Below are 22590 nucleotides of genomic sequence, written 5' to 3'. Positions count from 1 at the left end.
TCATCTCTGCCTTAAAAGAGTAACCAAATATAGACTGTATAGTCATTATGGTAGAAAACTAGCAATCTCTAATTTTTTTCACACCCTTCCCCTACCATAGACACACTAATGAAAATCCAATGAGGAATGCAAAATTTCAATATCACTAGAAACAAGCACTATTCATCTCTGATCTGAATTGTATGAAAAATTCTACCAACCAAATGGCAAGTAAAATCTATAAACAATTACGGAAGCATGTGAACAAAAATATACTAAAACAAACCCATCTACCCAGCCAGGTTTTTACCCTCCGAAGCTTGAGTTGGAGAGTCTTGGTTGACTCAGAGTTGCTTTCCAAGGCGACCTGGCATGTTTTACTCCCTCCCCAATTAGTACTGCTACCGTTTTCTGCAGTGTTATTCAATAGGGACTAGGGATAGATGGGAAGAGCTCTATGGGATGGCAGTTCTGAACTCCACATCTTTTAATGAGACAACCTAATAGGACAAGGAATTTCATTTTAACACAATCAGAATCCGCATGAAATAAAAGATAGAAATAAACTAGAAAATAGGTAAGGAGATACGCATATCAGCCAGTCTTCCAGCTTAAGATACAAGGGTGCTAGTAGTAAGCAGGTAGGAAATTATGAAAATCAAGAGGATAGAGCAACCTTTTACAACTGGCATTGCCCTTCCAAGTTTGGGATGTGAACAATAATCTACTTGTGATTATTAAAAGAGAGGTACCTATTGGAGGAAGAGAGTGGGATAGTCTTGGTCATCCTAGATAGAAGCTCCAGTGTAACACTAAGACACAGTTACCCAGATTAGCAGAAAGTTTAGTACCTGTCCTCTAGAGATCCCACTTCCTGAGTCTAAGAACCTCCCCTCCCCCAGAGAGCTTATTCACTTTATAGACCAGTCCTGCCTACTCTACCTTGATTCTGAGGCCAGAAAATAGATATGTCTCCTTGAAGATAAAAGATCTGCCACCTTTTCCAAACTCTGATTAAGAGCTGGGGTCTCCCTTCTTCTGTCCAGGCCCCATTCATGACATGGAGGTTTTTACCTCAAGACCACTGAGAATACTGGGACCCCAGTTGCCCTTTCCCTAGCTTTTAATGTGGAGGTCCCACACCAGAAGAGGAAAGTCAAGGAGACCTGGGGCTGCAGCCCCTCCCCACTAAGTGCTTAGCTCCTAAAGTGGGAGTGTCACTCAGAGTAACGTGCCATTGTTCCTGGCCACAGGTCTAAACCTGTGTCTCTGAGATTTTGCCCAAAGGGAGAAGCAGACTATAAGACAGCAGACTCATAATCTCTCCCCAGAGGAACTGACTTCATTTTCAACAGAGGATGAAGAAGTTCAAGCCTAAAGATACTCAAAAACAATCAAGGTGTAGTGAAAGACAACTGGGATGAAATTGATATTCACTGAAGATACAGGTTAAATTATAAGTGGGATGGGTTTGCTGAAGAGAAACAGGAAAAGAGACAACTGGGAGGGTCCTTCATGGTGTCAGGAGATATATCAAACACTGACCTCAGAAACTATTCTTTCAAAAAAGACCAAATTTTATTGGATCAGTTTGTAAGGCAATCTGTGTCCCAAGGCATTGTCAAAAGCAATAGAGCAATCAGGTAGCAATTAGTAGAGCTTAACAGCTGGCTGTGACCAGAGAAATTTACAAAGACAAAGAAACCCCTGCCACATCTGTTGTCTTCCCAAGGAAGTGTGGGCATACCCAAGTTTCCCCCATAAGGAGCAACATCAGAGGCTTCAATTTTAGTATATGTGCTGCCGAAGCGAGCACACAACATCAGAGGCTTCAAACTGCAGGGGAAGAAACAGACTTCACTAAAATAATACAGTCAGTCAATAAACAAATAAGCAAATAATAATAAGCTCTAGAGGGTGGGAACTAGTACTCAGAATTGTTACAATAAATTATCTAAAATATTCAGTTTACACACACACACACACACACACACACACACACATACAAATGAGATAAGCAAAGAAACAGGAATGACTCATACCCTGAAAAAAAAAAGAACCCAAATAACCATTATAAATATTTTCAAAATGCTAATTACTATGATTACAAAGTAAAGGAAGGCATGGTAACATTGTCATAACAAAGAGAAACTATCAATAAGGAGATACAAGTTATTTTTAAATGAAAATTCTGGTCTTGAAAAGCACAATAAATAAAATAAAAATTTCATCAAAGGGGCTTAATAGAGGATTTGAATTGGAAGAAAGAATCAGTAAATGTAAAGAAAGATTAATAGTGATTTTGCAATTCAAAGAACATAGAGAGAGGATGGAAAAAACAAACACAGCCTCAGAGAAATATGGAACACCATTGAACAAACCAAAACAAATGTAACAGAAGAATTCAAAAAACAAAAGAGAAAGAAAAGCAGAAAAAAATATTGAAAAAAATAGTAGCTGAAAAAGTCCCAAGTTTATTGAAAACATTGATCTACACGTTCAAGAAGTTCAATGAACTCCAAGTGGGATAAATACAAAAAGATCCACAAACATATACATACTGGTAGAAATGCTGAAAGTCAAAAATTAAGAGAAAATTTTGAAAGCAGCAAATGAAAAATAACTCATCACTTGCAAGGGAACTACAGTAAGATTCATACCTAACTTCTCAGCAGAATCTATTGAGGCTAGAAAGCAGGGGGATAACATATTCAAAGTGCACATGGAAAACAAACTATCAACAAAGTATCATATTAAACAAAAATAAGGCAAAATAAAGACATTTCTCAATAAATAAAAACAGAATTTTGTATTTGTTATTTGCTAGCAGACCCACCTTATAAGAAGTACTAAAAGAAATGCAGGCTGTAAGCAAGTGGCTCCTGACAATTATCCCAATCTATATGAAAAAAACAAAAAGCACCAGTAAAGCTAACTCTGTAATTATAAAAGACAGCATATTTCTTCTCCATTCTTCTCTTAACTGGTTTTAAAAACAACATGTGTACAATGTATTGTTGAGCCTATAACACATGGAAATGTAATAGATTTCCCAATAACAGAACAAAGGAGATGAGTGGGAGTACAGTGGTATTTGGCTAAGGAAATGATGCCCAGTGGTAACTCAGATCCATGGAAACAAATGAAGAGAACCAGAAATGATCAATAAAAAGGCTACACAAGATATATATACATATACATACATATATATATTTATATATATACATATATATTTTTATATATACATATATATATTTATATATATATACACATATATATTTTTATATATACATATATTTATATATATATACATATTTATATATATACATATATATATCTTTTGTTATAGTAGCCTTTTTATTGATCTATAAAATTGATATGTAAAATATATTGAGATATATATATATAAACTTTATATATATATATATATACTACACAAAAATGTACTTGTTCTCTCTTACATGAGAGTATATATACTTGCTGTTGTTTCTTTTCTCAGCTTCTTTAAAAAACATAAAAGTATATAGAGCAATAATTATAACAATGTGTTGCTGGGTTTGTAACATTTATAGATGTAATATGCATAACAATAATGCCACATAAAAGGAAGGCAGGAAATAGAGGTATAGAGAAATAACATTTCTATATTTCACTGTAATTAAGTTAGTATAAATCTCAAGCTGATTCTGATAAATTATAACATATATAGTAATCCCTAGAGCAATCACTAAGGAAATAACTCAAAAAGTACAGTGAAAAAAATCATTAAAGAAAATAAAATGCTACATTGGAAAATATTCACTTAATACCAAAGAAAGCAGTAAAAGAGGGATAGAAGAACAAAAAAGACATGAGACACATAGAAAACAAAAAGTAAAATGGCAGACATAATTCCAACTATATCAATGATAACATTACATTTGAATGGTTTAAATAATCTGATTAAAAGGCAGAGATTGTCAGACTAGATAAAAAATGAGATCTGATATATGCTGTCTAGAGGACATATACTTCAAACTCAAAATACGAACAAACTCAAAGTAAAAATATGGATAAAGAAATAATGCAAAAAGCAACCACAAGAAAGTTAAAGTAGCAATACAAATAGATCTTAAAATAAAAAATGTTACCAGAAATGAATGAAAACATTTTATAATAAATCAATCAATAAGGAAAAAACATCCATTATAAACATATATGACCTAACAACAGAGCACCAAAATACATGAAACAAAAACTGACAGAAGTGAGGGCAAAAGTAGACAATTCAACAATAATAGTTGAAAACTTCAATACTCAACTTTCAATTGTGGATAGAGCAACTAGACAGAAAAGCCACAAGGATATAGGAGACTTGAACAACACTGTAAACCAGCTACATAATAGGCATATAGACCACACTACGCACCAGCAGCAAAATACACAATCTTCTCAAATGCACAAAGAACATTCTCCAGGAGGTCATATACCAGGCCATAAAACAAAACTCAGTACATTTAAGATGACAGAAATAATGCAAAATATGTTCTCTGATCACAATAAAATAAAATGAGAAATCAATAACAGTAGAAAATTTGGAAACACAAACTTCATAAATACATGGACATTAAACACCAACCTATGGATCAAAGATGGAATCTGATAAATTACAAATGTATATAGTAATCCCCAACATTATAAAATATCTTGAGAATGAAGACACAACATACAAAAACTTATAAGAGGCAGCTAAAGCAGTGCTCAGAGGGAAGTTTGTAGTTGTTGTTTTTTTAACGTTTTATTTTATTTTTGAGGGAGAAAATTATAAATATATATCTTAAATATATATATTTATGCATTAAATATATAAATGATTAAATATAAATATATTTAAATATATATAAAGAAGGATCTTTAAAAAACTAAAATCAGAACATGACACTCTCCTCTTATGTCTGTTTGATGACTTACGTGATTCGATGACCTGTATTCAGAATTAAGTGACTTTGTGCACCACCCCCACCCCAAACTGTATAGTATATTTAACTAAGCCTCCTTAAGGCCTTAGAAGTGCCATGCTCTTTTTCCCTTGTGTGACTTTCTCATAATGGGTCCTCTGGATAATCTGTCCACTTGAAACTCTATTCCTCTAACCCATTCACTATCACATGGCAGCTCCTACCCATCCTTCAGCTCTCTGGCTTAGACATAATTTGGTCCAAAAAAACTTTACTGATTTTTTTAGTCTGGGTAAGGTGTCTTCCATTAAGCAACTGCAGCACCCTACACAATTCCATCATAGTAGTTTTTGTACTGTATTATGATGACCTGTGTATTACCTGAGTAATAAATATGCCTGTCTGGTTCATTGTGGTACCTACAGCATTTATAGCACAATATTGGTGTAATAGGTGCTTGATAAATTCTTGTTAAAAATAATAGCTAACACTTATTAAGAATTTACTATGTGCCAGTCACTATTTTAAGTGCTTTATGTGTGTTATTTCACTTAATTCACAAACATTTAATGTAACTCTTGTTTATAGATGAAAAAACTGAGGTATGGGAGCTTTGAGTGAATTGCAAAGGTAACAGCTGAAGGTTGCAGAACAAGATTTGAACCCAGGAAGTCTAGCTACAGAACCCAAGTTTTTAACCACTAAGCTATATTCGTAAGTATATGCAAGCATGCAAAAATGCTGTCCTAGATATTTTGAGGAACACAAAAATGAGAGGGGGAATGGAATAAAAAAGTACACAGATATATAAAATACCCAATGGAGTACTGTGTAATACAAGGCTTTCTTGCTTTTAAAATACACAAACAGTAACAAAATCTCTCTGTTTGGTGAGATGGGACTTGTTCACAGAGAAATATTTTAGTATAAAAATTCCTGAATTCAAATGTGTTTGTGACTCAATTACACACTGGCAGTTGATATTTATGTTAAAAATGAAAAAAAAAAAAAAACCTGACAAGTTATTCTGGGCACTAAACCATGTTTAAAACTGCCGCATTTATGTTTTTGAAATATTTTTCTATAACTACTAACCTTTTCAACAGGACCCAGCTCTTTGACATTTCTTAAGAGTTTCCATGCAAGGCCTATGTTTTTCTGCTTTAAAAGAAACAGAGATATTATGACTGTTGGGTGCTTGGGTCTGTAAATAATTAAAGGAGACTTTACTCACCATCCCCAAAATTAAATTAAAATTTAGGGAAAAAACGTAAAAGTACTTAATAACAAAAGTTGTTATCACTTAAATATTACTTTCTGTTTCATAAAGGAGTTACTTCCCCATTATAAGAATATTTAATAATGTTTTGACTAGTTCTATTATAAGACTGTTCAAGGTAGATAATCAAACACAGCAAGAATAAAAACCCACTTTGCATATTCATCTGAAAGAAATGCTGCTGTTTTATAATGTGTGATTTTCCAAATGTAGGTTAATGAGTTGTGGTGTTTTAACCACAATTAAAAAATTAAAAAATAATAAAAACTGTATTAAAACAATACTCTTTTTAGTGACCAGGAACAGCTTCCCCCCCCCCCCAAAAAAAAAAAACAAGAAAAAAAAAAAAAAAAACCAACCAATGGCCATTTGCTGATGATAATCCAAAATGCTGTTGGATCTTTCAAGTCTATAGAAATTTTCTAACAAGTGTAAAATAATATTGCTATATGTTTATGCTAATGGAAAATGTTAAAATAACTGTCTGTGTTCTTATTCATGATAAATGAAATATGAGCAAGCTTGAATTCTTCTCTGAAAATTGTGAGAGGTAAGTGGATCTAATGATGCTTAAATAATATTCATAGGACAGTAAATGTTAGAATAGTCTGCAGAGAAAATATATATAATCTCATTCTCTAAGAAGTATTTAAAATTTGTCCAACAACTGAAGGCAGGCTTACCTTTGGAACTGAATTGGATGCCCATCTTTGTAGCTATAATGAATATAGTAAATCATTAAAAACAAATTTACCAGAGTAAACTTCCAATTTGGACCTATTTAGGGAAAGGTCAGTTGGAAACAGTTAAAAGGCTAGACTTGAGAACAATTCAAAATTAAGTGTTATCATTTTTTAAAAAAAACGTTAGTAATTTGAATGCATACATTTAACAAAACTTTGGTGAATTTTGAGAATTGAGATTTAATAAAGAATGAGAGCAAAGACCCATAATTTATTTTTCCATTTTGGAAAAGAGTTTATTCTCAGGTTTAAAATGCCCCATGTATTTTTAATAACTATTTCCTTAGGAAGCCCTTTGTTTATATGTAGCCCAAAGTCAAACTTTTATTCTATCTTATACAAATGGTTACAAATTCTTAATAGCATTTCTATGCATCATAAAATTATTGCAGGACCATTTCAACATCTATAATTGTAATATCTGCAAAGTAACAAATTACTTTGTGAATATGTGATTGGTTTCAAACAGTTCAAGAGTATTACTCTCTAAATCACAGCTGCAAATTTTCAGTAAAAATTAAAACTTTTTCCTAGGGAAAAAAGCAATGGCTAAAGCAAAAACCAAATGATCAGGAATAAAAATAAAAATTGTAAATGCTCCTGTCTATAAGTGTTACAGCTGGATAATTTATTCATTAACTTTGTTAGTTGAAGAGAAAGTAATTTTGAGTAGTTACTGTAAAAGGTCAGATGGAAAACAAATTTCCTCTGTGTCAATAGGTTAACAAAATGTTATGCTTGCTGACTCTGTATAAAGAGGGCAACTCAGAGAGCACTTGACCTGATTAGATCATCAACAGCCCATTAGGAGGTTTTTCTTGGAAAAGAAATGGGGAACCTATTTGCACCATTTTTATCACCTTCCAGATTTTTGTATGCTATTGTATAGCAGACGCTTAGCTACTAGTGGGCATTTGATATGCAATTATTGGCATATCTGAGTTCATGTTTAAAATTTCAGGAATCCAATGGCTTCTGGGTTCCAGAGGAAACTAAAAGGGTAAAATATTTCACACAAATGTTATCTTTGTTGCCAACTTCGGTTTGTATACACAGATGCTTCATTTTCCCTGTATATCCCAAGGTATATGATATATACAAATAAATTATATATACAAGTATATAATTATTATATTATACTATTATAATTATATGTATCATTTGTATAAATCATTTTTACATCTACTGGTTGGGGAGGGGAAAAGAGAGAGAGAATATCACATTGTAAATATTTATTTAATGTTTGTACCGATCAGTCCCCACTAGACTCTGAGCTTCTCCAGAATAGAAACTTTGCACTTGAGTTCTAAAATGGTTTTCTGAATGTATTTTTCTACTGACTGGACAAGGACTTTCAGAATAAATTTACCTTTTGTTTTGTTTTTTGAGAAAGAGAGAGAGCACACGCAAGCAGGGCAGAGGGACAGAGGGAGAGAGACAGAATCTTAAGCAGGCTCCACAACCAGCATAGAGCCTGACTCAGAGCTCAATCCCACGATCCTGGAATCATGACCTGAGCAAAAACCCAGTGTCGGACATTCAACAAATTGAACCAACCAGGCGTCCCCAGAACAAATATTTCTTACAAGTGGTGTCAACAGGTATATCCACAAGTTGTCTCAATGCTCATTTATACTCATTTCTCTACTTCTTTTAATAAATAAGAAGGAATTAGAGGAACAGAAAACATCTAAGCATTCACATTCCTAAGGTTTACCTTAGAAATTTCCACTTCTATCTTCTTTTGAAACCCAGATGATTTCTCACATTTATATACTACTAAAAATGCCTGTGTATAAATAAAACTTAAGTATCTTCTTCCTTACCTTTATGTTAAAAAAATAATTGTTTGCATGTTTAAATTTTTTGATGTTTATTTATTTGGGGGGTGGGTGGAGAGCATGAGCAGGGGAGGGGCAGAGAAAGAGGTTGAGAGAAGGAATCTCAAGCAGGTTCCATGCTGCCAACACAGAGCCTGACACCGTGCTCCATCCCAAAAACCATGAGATCATGACCTGAGCCAAGGTCAAGAGTCTGACGCTTAACCAACTGAGCTAGCTACCCAGGTGCCCCTGTTTACATGATTAAATGTTACAGTTCAACTGTTTTACCTTTTATTGTATGGTAGATGCTTACATTTAATTTCCTTGGTTAACTCTTTTCAATGGAATTCACCATTTAAATGTCATTGTTATCTCAGTTTTTTAAAATGATGATAAAAACTTTTGAAAATGAATAAATAAAATCACAATAGACCAAAACAAAGATTCTTCAACAAGGAAAGATACAAATACTGTGATTAATAATCAAGATAAAACTGGGGCTCCTGGGTGACTCAGTCAGTTAAGTGTCTGACTCTTGATTTCAGCTCAGGTCATGATCTCACAGTTGTTAAGACTGAGCCCCACATAGGACTCTGAGCTGACAGTGTGGAGTCTGCTTGGGTTGCTCTCTCTCCCTCTCTTTCTACCCCTCCCCTGCTCTCTCTCTCTCTCAAAACAAATAAATAAACATAAAAAAAATAAAGATAAAACTATTTTTATAAAAGATTTATACTAGGACATAATACCCAATAAAGTTACAAAAATCATCATTTATGTAAAGAAACATGACTCAAAAATAACTAAATATTAAGGCAAAAGAAAAGTGCAAAAAAAATTTAAAGCTATAAAGAAGTAAATAATGTCATAAATATCTTATACATGACTAGAAGTAGAAATTAAAATAGTAACAACACTACAGGGAGGAAAATCACTTATGTGGTAGACAAGCTTGAGAAACTGTCCTACAATATAAAGGAACCAAAAAATGAAAATGATAGACATGAGGGACTCAGTTTCTAAAGCAATGATTGGAAGAAATGAAACAACAGTGATAAATAAAGATACAGTAAAATGAAGATTTTATTTCCCTGGGGAAAGAAAAACCCTGAAAATCAGTAAAACAAAATGAGTTACTTTGTACCAGGAAGAATTAACTTTCAGAAGTTGTCACCTTAAAACATCCTGGTGATATTTTTAAATTTTAAGGAAAAAGAGAGAATTCTGTGAGCAATTAGGTAAATTTAAAAGATTTCCTACAACGTCCAATTTCAGAAATGGAAGGTAGTTTATTCATACCAATTCTAATTGCTAAAATCATTTTCTTAAAACCATCAAACAATTCAAAGGATAGGATGAAATGCCAAGGCAAACTCTAGAAGAAAGTAAATATCTAGAAAATAAATAGCCACAAAGCTACTTTTTCCCTCCCGAGGACATCTGCTGATCCAGATAAGATGGGCTGCAATTTAGATAACACAAAGAGGCATGGAGTACATGAGTCAAAGTCCAGACATCACCAGCTGTGAGGAACCATAGATGAGATAAGCACATTAAATAAAACTCTGAAGTAAGTAAATGCACCTTCCTAACCACAACCCACATGCAGGGAACTTGAGGAGGGTGGGATTTCATGCTGAGCAAAACAGAGGGGGGAAAATAGAATAAGAAAAACCTGCTTCTTAAAAATGGTAACCACAAACGATCTCTTGCATAGATTTTCAGCCCTAACTTACATCAATGGGGTGGTCCAGGAAACCACAAGCTGTAAATTTAGTTTAAAGTGGTTCTGCACTGTTTATGCCTCTGGGAATCTGACAGGCATAAATGCAAATCTTAACTAGAGGAGAAAACATTACCCTATGCCCTAGGGAGTCCTCACAAATAATTTTTCAAGGACAATTGGTAGTATATAATCAAAAATAAGCAAGCCCACAAGGCAACACGATACCATGAGTGAGAACAGAAACACAAACAGCCAGCAAAAAGAGATCCACAAAAATGTCACATATTGGAATAATCAGACACAGATTATATAACAAACAAGCTTGCAAAGGTTAAAGAAATAAGGTCAAGATTAAAAATATCTGAAAGGAAGTAGAAATTATATAATGCAACCTACAAGATATGAAAAAAAAATGAAATAGACTATCTAATTTTAAAAACTGAATTAGATGTTTTTAGCAACAGACTGAACAAAGCAAAAGAGAGAATTACTAAACTGGAAAACAGACCATAATAAGTCACCCAAAATGTAGCATAGAGAGAAAGAAAAATACAGCAAATAAAAAAAATATGAGTGAAAAAACAAAAGAAGATAGAGAAGGTCAAAGATTAATTTGATAGGAAAAGTAGAAAAGAGTTGTGTAACAAAGACAATATTTGAAGAGATAAATGATAATTTTCCAGAGATGATGAAAGATACCAATCCACATATTCAAAAGAAACTGCAATAATCAATAGGCATGGATAAAATAGTTTGCAACCTAAATAATGTAAAATTAATAACTGGAAAAATATAAAGAATTCTAACAATCCTATAAGAATTTGAAAATTTACACTGAAAAGCAGCCCAGGGGAGCCTGGGTGGCTCAGTAGGTTAAGCATCCGACTTTGGCTCAGGTCATGATCTCAAGTTTCTTGAGTGTGAGCCCCACATAGGGTTCTGTGCTGAAAGCCCAGAGCCTGGAGCCTGCTTTGGATTCTGTGTGTCCCTCTCTCTCTGCCCCTCTTCCACTTGCACTTTGTTTCTCTCTCTCAAAATTAAACAATAAAACATTTAAAAATTTTTAAACGATTAAAAAAAAGAAGAAGAAGAAAGAAAAAAGACAAAAGAAAAGCAGGGCAAAAGAAAAATGAGCAAAGGAGATGAACAGGTAATTCACAGAGGAAGAAACTTGAATGGTCAATGTATATATGAAAAGGTAATCAACTCAGTAGTAATCAGTGAAATACAAATTAAAATAATGAGATACTAGTTCACATTCACCAAATTAGCAATAATTTTAAATGTTTGACAAAATCAAGTGTTGAAAAGATTTGGGGGCAATCAATCAGTATTCTTATACACTACTGGTAGAAGCAGGAATGAATACAGCCACTTTGGAGGATAATTTGACAGTATATTAACTCAAAATGCTCATACCTCATAACCCCAAAAATCCTATGTTAGAACTTTTTCCTTAAAAAAATCATCACTGGAACATAAGGAGACATTTACAAGCATATTAATTGCAATGTCATTCATAATAATGAAAAACTGAAAGAAAAATACATGTTCATCAATAGAGTAATGTGAATAAATATGCAATATTCCATTTGATGGAATATTGTGTAACAATGGAAAGAAACTAACAAGATCTAAATGTTTCAATGTGAATAGATCTAAAAAGTATATCACTCAATAACAAAGTAACACAACTGCAAACATAAGCACCAAACTCATAACAGTCTGAGGCTGGGATTTTTTGGAAGAGAAGAAAACAGGTAAAGGAGTCTCTACAAAAAGGATCTTAGCTTTATCTATTATATTTAAAGTTTTCAAAACTGAATGCATTCATTTTGTTGTGTAATTAAAAATTAAATTTTTTAAAGTTTAAGAATAATAAATATCAGTAAGCCTGAAAAAAGGATATTATTGCAACATAGTTTTCAACTGAGTTAAATTCAAAGTGCAATCTTTTGCGACATCATACAGCTTAAGTCTAGTATTCATATAAGTTAAAGGATATTATTCTGTGCCCAAGGTCTTTGACTCAGCCTTGGTTAGAGGAAGAGTTGTAATGATAACAATGCATTTCAACATTATTTAATGTGAAACTTTTAGTTGGGACATGAGTGCTTTTAAAAATGCGAAGCATTGGGCTAGCCATTACTCTTTGTTCTAGCTAGATAATGAAGGAGTTCACATAATATTTATATATCAGTTACCATAAAATTTAAATTAAAACTATACTTATTCTGTATCATGTTATCTTAAAGTCAAATTTCTACCTAAGTTTACAGAATAAGACAGTTTTCCTATAATATTCAAAGGCTTGTCTTAATAATTTCAAGGACTGTTGACTTAGAATGTTGAGAATATAAATTCTTGTTTTAGAATGTTGGCCCTAGAGAATTGTCTTTGTTCACATCAAACTGTAAACCAGGTTTGTCATGGTTTGAATTTGCTCTCTAAGTTTACAATAGTTAGACACTCCCCCTGACCTTCTCTCCACTCCAATCTTGTTACAATTAACTCACCCAGAGTGGATGGCTTTTTTAGGAGTCTTGAAAAGTATATTGAAGACTTTTTTTCTTGCAGAACTTATTTTTGCAAGTAAATTAAACAAGCAATTTAAACATGATTTTGAAGGTACAAAGTAGAATCTTATTCCATTGCACATGAGTCATCAGGAACTTAATTTAAAGTCAAAGTTATAAATGGAATCTCATAAACACAGCAATTAACATTCTGGTTTTTTCCCTTTACAATAAGTTCCTCAATGAGAAAGATTTAAACAGAAAAAGAAAAAAAGAAAAAGGTACTGAAAGAAAGCATGAGGTTTAAAAAGAAAATCTCTTGAGTGGGAAGAGTCTGACTAAAACCATAAAAGATTGATGAATTAAACTATATATGAATAAAAAGTCTAAATCAACTAAAGAAATAAACAAAATCAAAGTACAAACAATAAACTGGAAGAAAACATTCACAAAACATATTATAAAGGGCTAACTTCATAAGATGTATAATGTATTTTATGAACACATAAAACATAAAAATCAACAAGAAAAGTGAGCAAAGGGCTTGAGCAGATAAAAGAAAAAGAGTACAGAAGAAAATACAAATTAATTTTTAAAATAAAATAATAAAATAATAAACTACAATGAGATACTAATTTTCACTTGTCAAGCGAGAAAAAAAATTTAAGTTTGATAAAAGGAGAGACAGGCACTTATATATTAGGTGGGATTTCATGGGATTACCATGGGACTTCACACGGTATAATTCCAATGAGAACCACCAAACAGTGTCTAACAAAATTTTTATTTTATTTTATTTTATTTTATTTTATTTTATTTTATTTTATTTTGTTTATTGTCTGTTAAAATTTTAAATGCACATATTGTCATTCCTATGTCCTACTTCTAGTATTCAAATAAGATGCAAAGAAGTATGTACAAACAAATGCCTCATACCACTATTCTTAATAGCAAAAATCTGGAAACAACCTAAATTCCCACCAATTGCTCAGATAAATCATGATGCATCTCTAGAATGGAATGCCAAATACAACTGTGGAATAATATCCAAGACATCTTGTTACATGGAAAAGGCAAGGTACAGAGCAGTGTGTAAAATATGATTGTGGGCCTGTTTTTAGACTGTATAAACATATGATAACAGGTACACATGACATCCTAAAAAACATGAAAAACTGACAGCAGTGGTAGGACTGAGGAGTAAGGGTAGGAGGGAGACTTACGTCCCATTGTACACTAGCTGATACCTTTTGAATTTTTTACCAAGTACACATATTACCTGCTTTGAAGTTAATTAAAATTTGGGGGAGGGAAGAATATGTAAGTACATGTAAGTGCTTGATAAATTGGGCAATTTGGGTAAAATATAAATTTTAGAGGATCAGCTAAAGAATTAGCCACAAAAAAAACAAAGGAAAACGTTAGAGACTAAGCAGTATAGTATCTGGGGATCTTAAAGCACGAACCCGGATAAATACAAGCACATAAATGTTATTGGGATAGCAATTGAATTTTATTAGTCTGGAACTGCAGCTACTTTTCTCTTCTGTGGAGTTGTGTCTAAGTTCTGGGGAGCTGATGTTGATTGTGAGGGAGGGAATAGAGCAGATCTAGGGCTGAGATCGCCTCTTTACACAGATGTCCACTGAGACATCCACTATCCCAATAGCTCTTCAGTCATCAGTCCACAGAGCTTAACGAGAAGCTGTCCTCTTTTCCTGTCTAAATGGTTGCTTCAGAATCTACAGTTCTCTTTGCTTCTTCCATACCATGCTGAGAATAGAACAGGATTCTTTTTCTTCCTGTTTCCATGCCATGTTAAAGAATATGACCCTCTGTGAGGCTAGCACGGCTTTATCTTCTTGGATATGAAGGACATGGTATCTAAGTCAGCTCCCATCCCATCCCCAACTTCGCTAAGGTCTGGCACCTCCCCAGATGTCCAGGGAGCAGGAACCCTTTCTCTGGGACCCCTAAGCCCCCTGCTTTCATCAATACCTCTCCATAGAACCTCATTCCTGTCAGCCCTGAGGAATCCTTTCCTTGTCTGGAAAAACAAGAAGCATCCACATTCTTTCTCATATTGTTTCTCAGAAACATTTTGTCTATATTCTGAATCTTCTTAACTTTACCTAAGTCTTAGGCTTTTAGAACACATGCCTTTTTCTACCATGTTACATCACTTACCTGGGGAAAGGATCTCAGGACCAACTCTCTTCTTAACAGCAGCAATTCTAAAGAGGAAAAAAAAGCATAAGTTACTAGTTCAACACTGAATATTAACCCACACTAAAAACAATGGGAGACATCTAAATTGGTAGGACAGGGATTGGAACCAAGCACTCTGGCTGCAAGCCACATGCTCTTTACACTAGGTTTGTTTTTGTTTTGTTTTTTTTTTTTAAGTGATGACAGACTTTGAAATATCCAGTGCCTTTAGTATTCTTATTGATCTGGGGAAATCCAAATATGTAACACCGCTCTAACTTAATCTGCTCTCATAACCATTCTGGTTTCTGCCCTTTCTTTCTGCAGGGAGCCAGCAAGACAGTGGTTATGCTATGGACCCTGAAGTCAAATACCTAGGTTCAAATTCTGACCTCCTGCCTATTGGCTATGTGTCTATGGGCAAGTCACTAAACCTGTCTGTGTTATCAGTCTCCTCATTAGTAAGATGGAAATAATAACAGCAACCTATCTCATAGGGTTGTTGTAAAGACCTGGTAAGTTCCTTAGTGAGTGCCTACTGTATAGTATGTGTTCAATGCTAGCCACTATTGTTATCAGTTGTAAGAGTAGTATTGTTATATATAATCATTATTCTTACATTCTTCACATGTCTACTCACAAAACACCTCTGATTGTCCATTGCACAACAGAATGCATTAGAGCAAATTTTCACCTCCAAATGAACTTTGAAAATACTATTTGAGAGAGAGAGAGATTACAGGGAGTTCAAGATAAAAAGAGCTAATGCCTTGGGTGGTTTTGGAAAAGATATAAAGACAGAATACACAAGATACTCTTTTACTCACTTTTACCCCCCTGGTCAGTGAAAGCTCCCTGTCTCCAAGGTAGATGACATCATGGAAATGGGTAGATGTATTCCAGCATTTACCAGCTCAATCCCAGTTTCCTTCCTCAGAGCCTTTCCACAATTTGATTATTAGAAATTCCTTCTGGTATAGGCCAAATCTTTGGCTGATAAGCCAGGGTATTAGTATTACCTTAACTTCTTATTTCTTCAAGTGTCTTCATTAATTAATATTTAAAAGGGGAATTGGGAAATGAGTGCCCCTCTACCCAGTTAGGTGGATGTATAGGGCAATGATATTTATAACCTGAAATTCTTCACTGAAGAACTAGCCACCTATAAAATTTGTTACCACTCAACATCCCTTCCCATGTAATAAATACACTAACATCTACCCTCAAGGAAATTCAGACTCCTTAACATTTGACAGCACAAAGCAAATATATCAAAAAGGGAAATTCAGGTCTTGCAAAATGAAAAAACAAAGTAGATTCCTAAAAGAGAATAATTTGAATATAAAAGTAAGAAATAAAGTTGTTGGGAAAAGTAGGGAAGCTCTTGAAAATTTTTGCAAAAAAAAAAAAAAGACTATGTGATTGCACTAAAAAAAATAGAAGATAAAAATGTCATATCCTGCTATCATACCATTTTTCAGAAAATGCATGCCAAATTACAACATTTGATTCATTTCTTATTTTAAATCAATGCATAGACAAAAGCTAAATAAAATAAATTTGTTTTAGGGACTGTATTTCTTTTTCAAACTAATGCTCTAATTAAAGCTTTTTCACTACTTATCTTAAATTTTTTGCCACCGTTTAAAATGATTCCTCTTAAAAGCAGTCTTTTTTCTAGTACCCATTTTGCACTGCCTATGAGGACTTATCTGTGTAACAAAAGTGGAACCGGAGAACTTTCAAACTCAAACCTTAAGTCCCTATTCCCTGTTCTCCATTGAGAATCCGACACAAAATAAGAGTCGTTGTTATTTTTCCAAACCCCAGGAAGAGTGCACATAGAGAATTAGGTACAATGTGTTCACTTGTGGACAATGTGCTCAATTTTATAATTTTAAATTAGAAGAATGGCTTCAAAGCCATAGTATCTGGGAGAAATACTAGATCTAACATAGTAAAACTATTTTCCATTAACATGGTTGATACTATACATAGCTCAAATATACATACCTTAAATTTATACATTTGGAAAACTCAGTATAGGTTACAGGATTAGGGTTCACTACAGCTTTCTGACTGGATCTAAACCTAGAGCAGAAATAAAGATTCTTTTTCCCCATACACACTATCTCTATTAATACACACACACACACACACACACACACACACACACACACACACACGTAAACAAATCCAGACTCATTGCTTTGATTAAAACCATAAATTCAGGCTATGCTTTGCAAGATAGCTCTGTTGGTTTAACTATACCTCTGGGGGCCAGACATCACACCACATGTCTCTGATTCAGATCTCTTCCTGTGGTTGACAAAGAAAAAGGTTCAACATGAAAGCAAAAATGGGCTCAACCTTTCTCAAGTCCTAAAGAAAAGCAGGGCAAGTTTGTTCTTAGAGCAAGTCATTTTTTAGATCTGAAAACAAACAGGCTCCATGGTTTGTGGCCTAGTTCACTCTTCTCAGATTTCACCATCTAGAATCAAACACTTTTGCCAAAAACACCTTCAAGATTCAATACCAATTAAACTAAAGCACTATGGCAGAGAAAGAATGAAGATCGGCTCCAATGTTACTGTCTAAAAATCCATGACTAATATAGTTTAGGGTCATGAGTGAGACTAGGATAAAGAATCTAAGGCAAACATGCTTAACCTTGGATTCAAGGGTAGAATTTGAGAGTTTCATGACCATGGGTGGGTGAAAAAATTATATCTTTTCTTCCTCACTAGACTCTGACTTGGCTTTTCCCTTGAGTATAAATATAGGCAACAAATCACAGCAGTATCAGCAGCATCTATAGCCTTGTCACCAAAACAAATCACAAACATTTTTATATATCATTATAGTTACTACAGATACCTAAAAACAGCGTTTACGTGTATCACTACTTCAAAATTATGGTGATAGCTAACTTGTTGCCATCTTCCTGCCTAAGTAATACTCAGGATGCAACATGGATAACCACCTATTGAATAACTATTGTGCATACCATAGTCACTTGTCCACTGTATCCTCAAATGTTCCCACTTGAAAGGTGCGTGTTCTCGGGGCGCCTGCGTGGCTCAGTCGGTTGAGCGACCGACTTCGGCTCAGGTCATGATCTCAGTTTGGGAGTTCGAGCCCCACATCAGGCTCTGTGCTGACAGCTCAGAGCCTGGAGCCTGCTTCTGATTCTGTGTCTCCCTCTCTCTCTGCCCCTCTCCCACTCATGCTCTGACTCTCTCTGTCTCAGAAATAAATAAACATTAAAAAAATAAATAAATAAAGGTGCATGTTCTCACATAGGGGACACAGACCCATATTGCTTTCCAGGACTCCCTACCTATAATTATCGGTTGATCATCGAAAGAGGTAAGTCAGAGTCTGCCCTAGAACTTAATGTTCTCATATAAGTTAAGCAGCAAACTCTTTATAATGTCTTTAATAAATAAAACTAACTTAGCTATATTTTAAATGACTTGTTTTATAATTTAATGTATTAATAAAGAAGTACATATATGACTATTCTATAAATTTAATATTTTGATAACTGTACAGAATGTTATCTTTATAATTCAATATATCTTATTATAATCTTTATCAGATGGCCAAAAGGGCCCATGGAACTAAAAAGGTCAAGAGATGCTAACAGACCAAGGCAAAAACTACAGAGTTAGGCAAAACACACTTTTCTTAGGCAAATTTGGGTCTATCAATATAGTCAATACATATGATTTAGGCAAAAAATACTGTTTCTGTGAAACTGGATACATAATTATCCTCTCCTATACATCAAATATAAGCACTATAAAAGAATTTGACAGTCAGAGGAGGAATACAAGACAAAACTTTCAAATCTGGTAGGTAATTGTTAATAAGCTTTATTATTATTATTATTATTATTATTATTATCATGGTAAGCATATGAGCCAAGGTAGAAATCCTAGAGAAACTCCCTTCCCTGACCACCACCCAACATATTACATAAAACAGTCACTAAATTCTTTTATCAATACAGAAACACACAAAATCCCCATCCATCCATCCTCAATTGTGCCCAATACCCAATAACTTCATTCAATGCTACCCAAACTAACAGGTCTCATGTTAAACCATGCCCCCCCGCCCCGTCTTAAAAGAGGCAGTAAGCAGCAGGAAGGATTTTGAGGCTCAGTTTAAAATGGAATGATTCAAAAAATTCATTGGTATTCAGTTTACAGGACTGCTTTCTCATCTAATGTCATTTACTGGTTTTTCCTCACAACACAATGCACATGTCCTTTTTACTCAGTTAATGCCTTCCACTCATTGACCACTGATAAATGCTTCTGAATCCTCTTTTTCATGCCTCTTCCTGCCCTCCCTCTCAATAAACCTTAGATTGTGACTTAGAAAGTCCTCAACTTGCTGTAACAAATTTTCCCATTTTCATGATTTTTTTAAAATTTCTTTTTTTTACTGTAAAAACAGTACATATTTTTTTTTATTAAAACACTGGATAATATAAAAAAACCACCCTTATTTTTACTACCTGAAGACAACCAGTATATTTTTCTGTGTATAGGTTTTTTTTAACATACAACATATAAAATTTTGTATTTTGCTTTTTAATTTTTTTATGTTTTATTTATTTTCGAGAGACAGAGAGAGAGAGCACTCACAAGCAATCATGAGTGGGTAAGGGGCAGAGAGAGAGGGAGACACCGAATCTGAAGCAGGCTCCAGGCTCTGAGCTGTCAGCACAGAGCCTGACAAGGGGCTCCAACTCACGAACTGTGAGATCACGACCTGAGCCAAAGTCAGACACTTAACCAACTGAGCCACCCAGGCGCCCCTGTATTTTGCTTTTTAAACTTAACACTCTATCACATAACTTTTTGTGTGAATTCTTCTAAATTTTCTTTTATTGTAACAAAGATAATCACCAAAAGAATATATGATGGTGTTCTTAACATTCCCTCATTGATGTTCACCATTTCTTATCATGATAAGCAAGGCTGTAATGAACATTTCTATGCAACGCTAGATCTCTGGATCTTGGTTTATATTATAGCTTAGTCTAATAATTCTATATCTGAAAACCGATTTTCATTTCTTGTCTGTGCCTCTTCATCTTATCAGAAACCCCTCTAGGTCACACTGTTTCACATGCTCATTACCGTGACATATACTGACTGCATAAAATATGCCTCAAGGAATTTACAGTCAGAGGAGGAATACAAAAAAAAAAAAAAAAAACTTACTTGACAAAACACTGTGATGAGTGCTATGACAGAAGATTATTCAAAGTGCTACAGAAATACAGAGAATGAAGAGATTGGCTCTGCTTGGGGAGGTCAGATCTGATTTACATAGAGGATAATCCCAGGGTTAGATCTTAAAGAAAGTGGCTACAAAAAACAAAATGCAGGAGTGCCTGGGTGGCTCAGTTAAGTATCTGACTTCGCTCAGATCATGATCTGGCGGCCCGTGAGTTCGAGCCCGGTGTCAGGTTCTGTGCTGACAGCTCAGAGCCTGGAGCCTGATTCGGATTCTGTGTCTCCCTCTCTCTCTGCCACCCCCCCCCCCCCCCGCCCCATGCTCTGTCTCTCTTCTGTCTCAAACATAAATTAACACTAAAAAATAAAATAAAATAAAATAAAATAAAAGCACTACAATCAATGATATAATAAGAAAAACATTTTCTGTGCTGAAAAAGATATGCCAAGGGTTGAAAGAGCTCTGAATTAAGAGAGAGAGAAAGAGATATTAAAACAGAAATTGAGACAAAAGGGAAGAGAGTGAGGGAGGAAAAGGCAGAGAGAGAGAGAGAGAGAGGGAAAGAGAGAGAGGCTAGTCAATTTATAATTAAAGAGAGAAAATAGAAGTTAGTGTTAATATTAACTCAACCTCTCCTGAAACCTCACTAAAATAACTTAAAAGGAATTTAAGATAGGAACTCATAGGTATAAAGAAAATAGCAAAGGATATGAAAGCCACACAAATTTGGAAACAAGAAAGCAGATGCACAAGTAGAACTGACTAGCAGCCCAGAGAAAGCTGAAAGCAAATTGGCCACGAAGGAAACCCAGAACCAAAGTGATTCGAGCTGCAGCATCCAAAACAACCTCAGTAATTTGAATCCTCAGGTATCCCAGAAAGAGAGTGTATAGGTGGACTTAAATATGGGCAACTGACTGAAAAGTCCAAAGAAGCAGCAGTAGGATTCCTGGACCACCAGCTCATGCTATCAGGTGGGTGACTACTCTTCCCCAACCTTGGCAGAATGTTGAAGGCTTTCTTCTCTTGCATACTAAACCAAATCCAGGATTTGATCCTGGCTCATTGAGAATTTGGGTAAGATTCATATTTTTTAAAAAAAGAGGGGGTAATATTGGAGAGAACATACCAAATGATGATATTTGATATTGGGAGCCCCCACTTTTAACTTGCTTCTCAGAATACTGGTAGTCAGGATTTTACAACTCTTAGGTAATGGATTAAAGAACTTTGCTCTGGAGAAATTGACTCACTGAAAAAATATGTGCATGTGTGTTTAATATATGCATATATGAATGTGCATCTTTCTTCCAAAGAAATGGCCCACTTCTATCTCCCAACCATGAAGCACATCATTTAAAACCCATGGACACACAGAAACAGAGCCTCTTAGCTCTTAAATAAGATGGAATCACCAAGATCAAGAGACAATTGAGGAAAGCCTATTACCCTAAACAGAAAAACAGAAGCAAACCAAAAAGCAGAAGGAGAAACTTGGAGGAAAGGACTTCCAAGGACCTTATCCATTCAAGGGCCTTATCCATGAATTGCAAATTCATGCATTCAATAGTCTACCATACTTTGCTATCTGGCTACCTAATAGAAATCTCAAATTCGACGTGTCTAGATATATAATTTTTGCTATAATGAAGTAAGTGGTATGCTTCTGCCTGGAAGCATCTTACAAATAGCAGCACAGACAGTGGATCACAAATAGGGAGCAGAAACCTTGCTGAGTAGAGAAATCAAAGTGAAATTTGTGAGGAAAGGCACCACAGTTGTATAGAATAATAGCTCCATATATCTGCATAGAGATCCCTTTTAGTCTCTGGATAAACACTAAGTTATGCATGCACAGAGCAAGATTCCAAGAGGTCTTATAGGGAACTATTCAAGGGCCGTGAGACTAATGCAGATTCCAAAGCTATCACAATACTGAGAGATGTTTGTGTTTTGATAAGCCCAATGAAGAGACTTGGCTGAATACCCAAGCATTCAGGTGGGACCCTAGAAAGGACACATTTGAAAATTTTCTCAATTCATTGTATGAGACTAAGATAATCCTAATACCAAAACTAGACAAAAATCTTGCAAAAACAAGATTATAAACCCATATCCCTCATGAA

General features: G+C 34.5%; 1 protein-coding gene across 3 annotated transcripts in view; it reads right to left on the bottom strand.

Annotated features, from left to right (window-relative positions):
- The window catches only part of PARPBP (PARP1 binding protein), a 149008-nt gene that overhangs the window by 1850 nt on the left and 124568 nt on the right, over positions 1 to 22590 (bottom strand). Inside the window, exons 16-19 of one of the 3 annotated variants that reach the window (XR_009617016.3) lie at positions 15188 to 15234; positions 6950 to 6972; positions 6012 to 6077; positions 2816 to 2878 (exon numbers count right to left, since the gene is read on the bottom strand). The gene's annotated coding sequence lies outside the window, so the exon portion shown is untranslated. Of the gene's footprint in view, positions 1 to 2815; positions 2879 to 6011; positions 6078 to 6949; positions 6973 to 15187; positions 15235 to 17501; positions 17528 to 22590 lie in introns of those variants that run through there. The other 2 variants (XR_009617017.3, XR_009617018.3) reach the window with 2 other exon arrangements.

Source organism: Panthera onca, chromosome B4 (assembly GCF_046562875.1).
Source record: "Panthera onca isolate mPanOnc1 chromosome B4, mPanOnc1 haplotype 2, whole genome shotgun sequence".
Classification (NCBI taxonomy): Eukaryota; Metazoa; Chordata; class Mammalia; order Carnivora; family Felidae; genus Panthera; species Panthera onca.
This window is presented reverse-complemented; position numbering and strand designations above follow the sequence as displayed.